At 42.9% G+C, this 9,504-nt stretch overlaps 1 long non-coding RNA gene across 1 annotated transcript; it reads left to right on the plus strand.

Moving 5' to 3' along the window:
• The first annotated feature begins 3,017 nt into the window (after nucleotides 1-3,017).
• LOC137503214 (uncharacterized) lies at nucleotides 3,018-9,156 on the plus strand. Its single transcript, XR_011019104.1, has 4 exons — nucleotides 3,018-3,069; nucleotides 4,264-4,330; nucleotides 7,549-7,584; nucleotides 9,031-9,156. It is a non-coding gene; the product is annotated as an uncharacterized lncRNA (long non-coding RNA).
• Nucleotides 9,157-9,504: the final 348 nt, after the last annotated feature.

Here is a 9,504-nt window from a genome sequence, read left to right on the forward strand (position 1 = left end):
CATCGTCCGAGTCCGTGATTAGACGGTTCGAATCCAGTTTTTCGAAAATATTTTGACCATCAGAATGTTGACCGGCACGGGAGGAGAGGCGGTGGTATACAATATCTAATCGCTAGATTATATATTTATAGGACCAGAAAAACAATAAAGTGTTTCATGCTTGCTAGTAAACTTGTAATAGAATAAATTATAGTTAAGAATGTTTCATCGTAACTATTGCCAGCATACCAACAATAGAAATATTAATGCTATAGGGAGAAGAGTATTATGCATACAGTACGACATATCGCGAACTTGGTTATGTTATGAACGAATATGGAATCAAGTAATTCATCTCCAAATAATACATCCTCAGTGGTCTGTCTGCTAGATCCAAGGTTCGTGAGATTGATCCCGGCCGAGGGCGATGGATTTTAATAGGAGATAGATCCCGAGCATGCTTGGAATTTGTTTACTTGAAATTCACATAAATGTTGATTTTCTGAGGAAAGGAATACCGTAGGCCTATTGCTGAAAGACCAGGATTTTAATATTTCAACGTTCCCGTGTGTTCCGTAAGACAATACAGACATCAAGAGACACGTATTAGGCCCACGGTACTTGTTCATGGTAAAGCATGACAGAGAAAAATAAGAAATAATAGTGCGTTCCAAGAAATTGTAGACAGCAATAGGTAAAATTATATGACACAACACTTCGCACAAATGTAAACAATTTATTTATCAGTAAAGCTAATATCCCACCGAATTTGTTCTTCATTCACTACGTACGATAGCATTAATTCCCCACAAACTGCTGATATTATTACAAAAAATGTCGGTCATTGGATTACTTGGCTCTGATAGGCCAATTCCAATCGACCATGCCTTCGACTATTCCTTCAGTGCAGCCAACGTTAGCGCCAACGACAGCTCGCCCGTTTAAACTAAACGAGTGTCAGAAATTGGTGGAGAAAATGGACGCAAGTTTATACTAGGTACTAAAGTTAAACGGGTTTAATTTATACCAGGTTTAACTCGATTTGGAGAAAATGGCCCTGAAGAAGTGGTTTCAAAACAACAAACCAGGCAGTCTTCTATTTTCTAGGAAGCAGAAATACCAGGTCATTAGCTACGTATGCACTCCAGTATGCCTTTCTCCTGAGTATTGTCAATCACTTCGTGTTCATTAGGAAATTCCAAGAGGATCCCATGTTAATAATTTCAAGTTACCTCCTACCTGCCCATTCCCGCATGCAGAGTAATATTCAGTCCACAAATAGACTCCTTAACTATTACAGCAAGATTCCCTCGCTGAACAGCTTACCACAAAAATTCACTCAATATGATAATCTTTAGAATATGACAGGGGATATGACTTTATTGCGCATCTAGCAGAAATATGACCAATATCTTAAATTTACCCAAAATGTGATTTCAAGCATAACTATTGCAGTTCCACTACAATAGTGCCATTGTGTGGGTAGGTAGCGGAACGAAATTAGGACAATTGCTTGCGCTTGTTTACAATTACTACCGTCCACTTTCCGCCGTCCGCAAAGTCGATCTATTGGGAATAGCTTGACTGATACACTTCTCTAAGAAAGACCTGAAGCTGGTATTGTTCAGTTTTTTTCAAGGGAATATTTTGAAGTAACCATCATCCAGCAGAGGTCCTTACAGAATTCCGATCTGGTCAATCACCATCCACGTTAATAAGTGCTATGTTCTCCGTTGTCTCCTTGGAAGAGGGAGACACTGCGACTGAACACTTTGCAGACGGTGATCTCATTGATCGGGAACGGTTGACCTTCTTCCTGGGAGAACTAGGTTCCCCAGAATGTGAACGAGCAAGAGGATGACAAGACCCCGCACTCTCGTCCACCGTTTCGCAAATTCTGGAGGAGCCTTGGCTGATGATTTGCCAGGTCTTTTCGGGGATGAGGTGATCCCTGATTGAGTTGGAGAAGGTTTTTTCTCTGACTTCTTAGGGGAACCCTGGGTCTTCCAAGTGGTGGTGATTACTGTTTTAGGAGGAAGTACAATTGGGCAAATATCTTCTAACACTAATCAGAGAGAAAAAATGGGAGGGATTCGACACTTCGAAAGGCGTGAAAATGAAACACTCCCTAGGCCTCGAGTGCTCTAATACCGTCAGGGTCGGAAAAGAACAAGAGTTGACCAAGGAAGATCAGATAGGATAGATGAAACTTTTTTTTTGTTAGGGGCTTTACGTCGCACCGACACAGATAGGTCTTATGGCGACGAGATAGATGAAACTGAGGAGCCTGGCACAAGTAAGTGGAAACAATGCCAGGACTCAGCTGGGGAGGCCCTTATGAGAGGCAGAGGACACAGTGTGTGTTGTTCTACCGTCCCCACTCACAGGCGGTTGCGTATCAAGAGACGCATGTGAATAATACATTTATGCTTGACTCTAAGTCATTAAATATAGCAACACGTGTTTTTAGAACAAGTTTATTAACAACTCATTCGCAGTTTCATCGAGAAATTGTCCGGCTCTATGGCTAAATGGTTAGCGGTCAAGAGGATTCCGGGTTCAATTCGCGGCCGGGTCGGTGATTTTAACCTTCATTGGTTAATTCCAATTGCTCGGGGGCTGGGTATTTGTGCTGTCCCCAACATCCCTGCAACTCATACACCACACACAACACTATCCTCTGCCACAATAACACGCAGTTAGCTACACATGGCAGATGCCGCCCACACTCATCGGAGGGTCTGCATTACAAGGGCTGCACCCGGCTAGAAATAGCTGCACGAATTTAAAATCGATAAATTGCAAATTATTTTTCAGAATGAAAATACGAGCATACCAAAATATATTGAAATGAGGATTAACTCACCTTAATAAATGAAACCATTAATATTGAATGTCATGCTAGAGGAGGAAGAGGATCTTCCATTGTCAACAGTGACTGACAACTCTGTCTGACTGACAGTTTGATGATGTCAACCGTTACACAACGAAGTGCTATATAAAATGGTCCAACATCTGTAGCACACATCACAACTCAACATGCAGCTCTACACTGTCCTCACCATCCTGGCGCTCCTGCTGGCCATTGCCGTAAGTTAGCAAACTACTCTGGATATATTATTCTACAATTTTTATTTACCCAGTTTTATGATATGATCACAACTTTTTATGCAATATCTAAGAATTTTTTCGATACTAAATTTTTATCCACAGCTGTTTGTCATTGTAAACCTGCAGTTTTAATCTTCTCTCTCAGGCCATGGTCTGGTATTATTATTATTATTATTATTATTATTATTATTATTAATAATAATATTATCTCTGTGTTACGCGAGTGGTGGTTGTGATTATTGTTTTAAGAGGAAGTTCGATTAGGCATTCATCCTCTACGTAATACCAATCAGAGAGAAAAACTGGAAGGGGTCCAACAGTTCGAAAAATGAAGGTATCGGCCAAAGAAAGTCAAGGGCCACGAAGGACGTGAAAATGAAAGGTTTTTTTTTTTTTTTTTTGTTGCTTTACGTCGCACCGACACAGATATGTCTTATGGCGACGATGGGATAGGAAACGGCTAGGAATTGGAAGGAAGCGGCCGTGGCCTTAATTAAGGTACAACCCCGGCATTTGCCTGGTGTGAAAATGGGAAACAACGGAAAACCATCTTCAGGGCTGCCGACAGTAGGGCTCGACCCACTATCTTCCGATTACTGGATACTGGCCGTAGTTAAACGACTGCAGCTATCGAGGTCGGTATGAAAGATTCCCTAGCCCTCGCAAGCCTAATAGCGTCGGAGTCCTAAAAGAACAAGAGTTGATAGAATAGATTAAATTGAGGAGCCTGGCACATGTATGTGGAAGCAATGTCAGGACTCAATTATAGTGCCCGTGGTCGCCAATCCACGCTCCCAATTGAGAACCCCTGCGGCCTCTTTTCGTCACATCACACGACAGGCAGGGGATACCATGGGTGTTATTCTACCACCCCCACCCACAGGGGCTGGCCATTGTGACGAACACATTGAGGGTCTTTCCTCTTTAGTCGATAAGAGTGCGTAGATCGTCCGTGACCTATCCTCAGCCTACACAATACCATTGCCTCTCTCCGTGAAGTACGGTAAAAAGACCGCCACACGGTGGTTGTCTTCTTAATTGCTCTCAGCTTGTTGGGAGTTCGGCTAGCTAGCCACTCCGATTCCCAGGTCGCGAAGTTGCTTCGCTTCATAGTAGCCAACTGCTCATAATGCTCAGGGCCGGCTCATTTCATATTTTGTGTCGTAATTTTAGGTTGGCAATGCTGTCGCCTCGCCCGTAGCCGGACATCCTAATGGCCCTCCTCCTGGACCACCACCCAGTAAGTATCTCGTTTACGATTTTCATCTGGCTTAGTACTGATTTCAGTCTGCCAAATGTTATCCAGTGTTATGTTTATTTCTTTACACGGTATTTCTTTTATTTCACTGTTGTTATTAATTCATTACTTAGTTATTATTGTCTGCAACATTCTAATTTCTATCGACATTAACAATATTTTAAAATAACAATAAAAATTAAAGAAGTCATGAACATATATTAACGGCAAGTTAAGGAAAAATCAACTACCTATAAAGATTACAGAAACTATGGAAAATTAAAATTCATGAAGAACAAACATGTTCAGAATGAAAACAATAAAATAACGAGAGATTATGTAAAGACAGAAATCCTGAGTGATTCTTCACCCTTTCTTTTAACATAAATATAATATACGAGGGTTGGGGCAAAAGTCACGGCAACTATGTTTTTCTTGAAGATACCAGTCCGGTTGGAAAATGTGACATATACAGACGAAAGGAAAGGTGTTAACTACATGTGTGGACAATGTATGGCACTGAAATATCGTAACGCACTAATTTATTACGGTAGTATACAGGGCAATATGGCCTTCTCGCTGCAAAAGAATGACAACACAGTTCACATAAAGTTGACATGACAAACTTGGGCCTAAAGGCCCTCAAAGTAGTCCCCAGCTACTGACACCACATGCTGCCAACGATGTGGGAGGCGCTGAATACCATCTGCCTCAGCATTTGCCGCACTATGTGTGAATCGGGTCACCTGTTGGCGCACAGCATTAGCAATGTCCTCTCGTGTTGCAAACCGCCTATCACGTAGTGGTTCCTTAATCTTTCGAATGAGATGAAAGTCACAGGACGAAATGTCTGGAGAGTACGGTGGGTGCTCCAATTCTTCCCATCTCCAACGTCGCAGTAGCTGCCCTGCACACTCTGCTTTATATGGTTTTGCATTGTCGTGCAGGATTATTGCACTGTCCACAAGATCCCGACGTTTCTCCCGAACGCCACGTCGTACCTGTCGCACCAGGAAGTGCCTGTAGTACTGTGCGGTCACTGTTCTACCATGTGGAACAAAGTGGCAAACAGTGACACCCCTGACGTCATACGCGACATCACCGTCAATTTGACTGGGGAAGGACTCTGACGGACCTTCTGCCTCCTTGGTGTTCAAGCATGTCGCCACTCCGCGGACTGACGTTTCAGTTCTGGTTCGTATGCCCTGGCCCACAATTCATGGATGGCGATTATTCGTGACAAGTATTGATAGCCTTCCTGTTGCCAGCGTGCAAGGTGATCGGAGCATATTGCATAGTGCACCCACCTTTGAACTTCCGTCAGTGCATGCGGTACCCACCGCGATGCGATTTTGCGCAGTTGCAGCTCATTACGCAATATCCTGTATACGGTGCGTTTCTCGATACCACTTCCGCTCTCTAACTCCAGTAGCGTTCATCGTCTGTCTTCATCTAGGATCTGTTCGATGACGGCACGTGCCACGTCGGTCTGCACACTGACAGGTCGTCCCGAACGTTGCTCATCACTGGTTGACACACGTCCTTGCTGTAACTTTCCTACCCACCGTGCTACTGTACGGTATGGTAGGGCATTATTCCCAAGGGCTTCCACTAATTCACTGTGACATTCCATCGCATTTATCCTTTGGAAGCGGCTATTTTGATGTAAGCGCGCTGCTCAAGACGGGTTACTTCCATCTCGCACGACACTCACCAACTGACTGATTTCACAGCCCTCGCTGCGCTACTACCAGCTATCACAGAGCCATCTGTTGTTCTGCATACACACTATGCCTGCAGAACTTCCACACGACACATATACATTTGTGATCCGTTCACATATCTACAAGAAAAAAATAGTTGCCATGACTTTTGCCCCAATCCTCGTATAATAAAATATCCGAAAATTTGCGTAATGCAATAAGGCCATTTAACAAAATGTGTGAAGTGCATCCTAGCAGGATGTTTTAAGGCTGCCGGCCGTATGAAACTAGAAACCATTCATGAATTGCCATAAACGAAAGAAGTATTGACATACTTGTTATCATCTAATTTTCCCACAGAGAATTTCGACACCGTTTTTTAAATTTTATATTTAGCTTTTCTTTTGCTTACAGTTCACAGTCACAGAGTATTTTTGCTGATCATTGTTTGTTCAGACGTACTTTACTTTAGTACTCTGCGAGATGGTGGTTTTGATTATTGTTTTAAGAGGATGTACAAGTAAGCAACCATCCTCTACATAACACTAATCACAGGGAGAAAATGGAAGGGATTCGGCAGTTCGACAAATGAAGGTATCGGCCAAAGGAAGACAAGGGCCACGAAGGGTGTGAAAAAGAAAGACTCCTTAGGCCTCGACTGCTCTAACACCTTCGGGGTCAGAAAAGAGCAAGAGTTGACCAAGGGAGGACGGATAGAATAGATGAAAGTGACGAGCCTGGCACAAGCAAGTGGAAGCAATGCCAGGAGTCAGCTAAGGGCCCCGTTGTCGCAACCCGAGCTCCGAAGTTGAGAGCCCCTGGGGTCCCCTTTAGTCACCTCTTATGACAGGCAGGGGATACCATGGGTTTTATTCTACCGCCCCCACTTACAGGGGGACCAGAGAGAAATTCGCACTCTGTGAGGATGTGGGCCACAGTGAAGTCGACACCACAAGAACACACTGGCGGGGGGGGGGGGGGGGCTTCTTCCCCTTTAGGAGATAAAAGTGCGTAGATCGTCCGTGATCTATCCTCAGCATTCACAATACTATGGCCTCTGTCAGGGAAGGCCGGAAGAAAAGAGGACCGCCACACGGTGGTTGTCTTCTTAATTGCTATCAGCTTCTTTTACTATACTGATCTTTAAAATTATATCTCTATTCTGAAAACACTGTTGTTTCTCCCAAGGAGCAAACGTCTTTTAATTTCCTGTCAGCAGTCACCGTCAACAGTGATCTTGGACTCTAGGTAGACGAAAATAGTGTTGCTCCGTCTATTTGCCAAGAAGTGTTAAGTGTAATTGCCATTATTTTCCATTTTCTTGACATTCAGTAGCAGATGCCTAAGCTCTTCTTCACTCTCCTAGGCCTACGTCAGGGTTGTATCATCCGCATATGTAAAGTATTACATTTTTATCCCACAAAGTTTACTTTGAATTTACATTTCATCTTACTTGGCATTCCTCATATTATACTCTGCATGCATTTTTATAACACGATGATAACTCTTTGTTTCCAGGCAACAACAGTTCCAGCAGCAGTGGCTAACCCACACGTGAGTAGATGTGTATCAAATACGCAGCCAACAGCAGCTAATGTCATCACTAAAATTAATTATGAATCTTATGATGCTATTGGGCGGAGGAGGTGTGGAGTACTCTACTCACTCGGGTTCCAACAAGTATTTGGATACAGATCAGAGAAGCGTGTAGGCAAGAAAACAGCAACCCTACCCAAGTCCCAAATCGTGCTACAGTATGTTACCTATGATCATAGAAGCGCTAACTAAACGTCATATAAATTGATACTAGCAGTGCAGAGTGGTCGAGACAGTCAAAAATATCCACCGTCAGTGCACGTGTACAAAATGACCACAGATATTTATAAACTGGTGTTTGACTCGGTGAGTTCCGACTCCCAGTGTATGGGACCGACACTAGGAATACTTTATGCGAGAACTGGAAGAAACAAAATCCAAACGAAAGCAGCATGATTTGTTCTGGGCGATTTCCGACAAAAGAGTTGAGTTACGAAATGTTGCAAAGTTTGGGCTGGGAACATTTGGGAGAAAGGAGACGAGCTGTTCGACTAAGTGGTATGTTCAGAGCTGTCAGTAGAGGAATGGTGTGGTGTGATATTAGTAGACAAATAAGCTCGGGTGGAGTTTCAAAAATAGGTAAGAGTATAAAACGACGATATTGGAATTCAAGAGAACAAGCTGGGGTGGTGGTGGTGATTATTGTTTTGCGAGGAAGTACAACTAGGCAACCATCCTCTATAAAACACTAATCAGAGAGAAAAATGGAAGGGATCCGACACTTCGAAAAATGAGGGTATCGGCCAGAGAAAGACCAGGAACACGAAGGGCGTGACAATGAACATCTCCCTAGCCTTCGGAAATCTAATAGCGTCGGGGTCGGAAAAAAAACAAGAGTTGACCAAGGGAGGTCGGATAGGATAGATGAATGTGAAGAGCCTGGCACAAATAACTTGAAGCAATGCTAGGACTCAGCTGAAGGCCCCGTAGTTGCCAACCTACGCTCCCAAGTTGAGAGCCGTTGGGGCCACTTACGACAGACAGGGGCTACGGCGGGTGTTATTTTTACCGCTCCCACCCACAAGGTGTTGATTGAACGATTGATTGATTGATTGATTGATTGATTGATTGATTGATTGATTGATTGATTGATTGATTGATTGATTGATTGATTGATTGATTGATTGATTGATTGATTGATTGATTGATTGATTGATTGATTGATTGATTGATCTATAACCCTGTCCTGTCCAACCCTATCATCCCCATAAGATCTGTTTTGTCGGCTAAACGCAATAGCAAATACAAATATAAAAAAAAAATTAATTGCATAGCTCTACCCCTCAGCACGGAAATAGCCGTTGTGGTTGCCTCTTGAACATGGCATAAGCCAAAAGATTACCATGTAATGTAGATGTTTTCTGCAGTATATGCTCCAGAATGATGTTTTTCTCCTTGTTCCAGATCAGCACAACTACATAGACTCGACTGGCTTGCAATAACCTCCTGGCGTAGCAAATATCGTGGTTTCTATATTGTCAATGGCACATTTATTAAGATGAAATAAAATAAATATCTCACAAGGAAAAACTGCTTTAGTTCCCTCCTACTCCTTCCTGCTTCGTCATGCGCGAAAAAATCCCTATCTGTGTCCTCAATGATCTTCGTTCCTGGTCTTTATGAAATAGAATATACATCGTTTTCATGGGTTTTAAGGATCCATCACGTTTTTAACTCCTCGGCATGTTGGCTTTGCGGCGAGAGATGGATCGGTGTAAAAAAGAAACTCGTTAAATTTAATAACGACTCCATGTGGTACATTTTCAGGAACATGTGGTGGTGATTATTGTTTTAAGAGGAAATAACCCAGACAACCATTATCTATATAACACTAATCAGAGAGAAAAAATGGAAGGCGACCGACAGTTTGAAAAATGC

This window comes from Anabrus simplex, chromosome X (assembly GCF_040414725.1).
Source record: "Anabrus simplex isolate iqAnaSimp1 chromosome X, ASM4041472v1, whole genome shotgun sequence".
NCBI classification, from domain to species: Eukaryota; Metazoa; Arthropoda; class Insecta; order Orthoptera; family Tettigoniidae; genus Anabrus; species Anabrus simplex.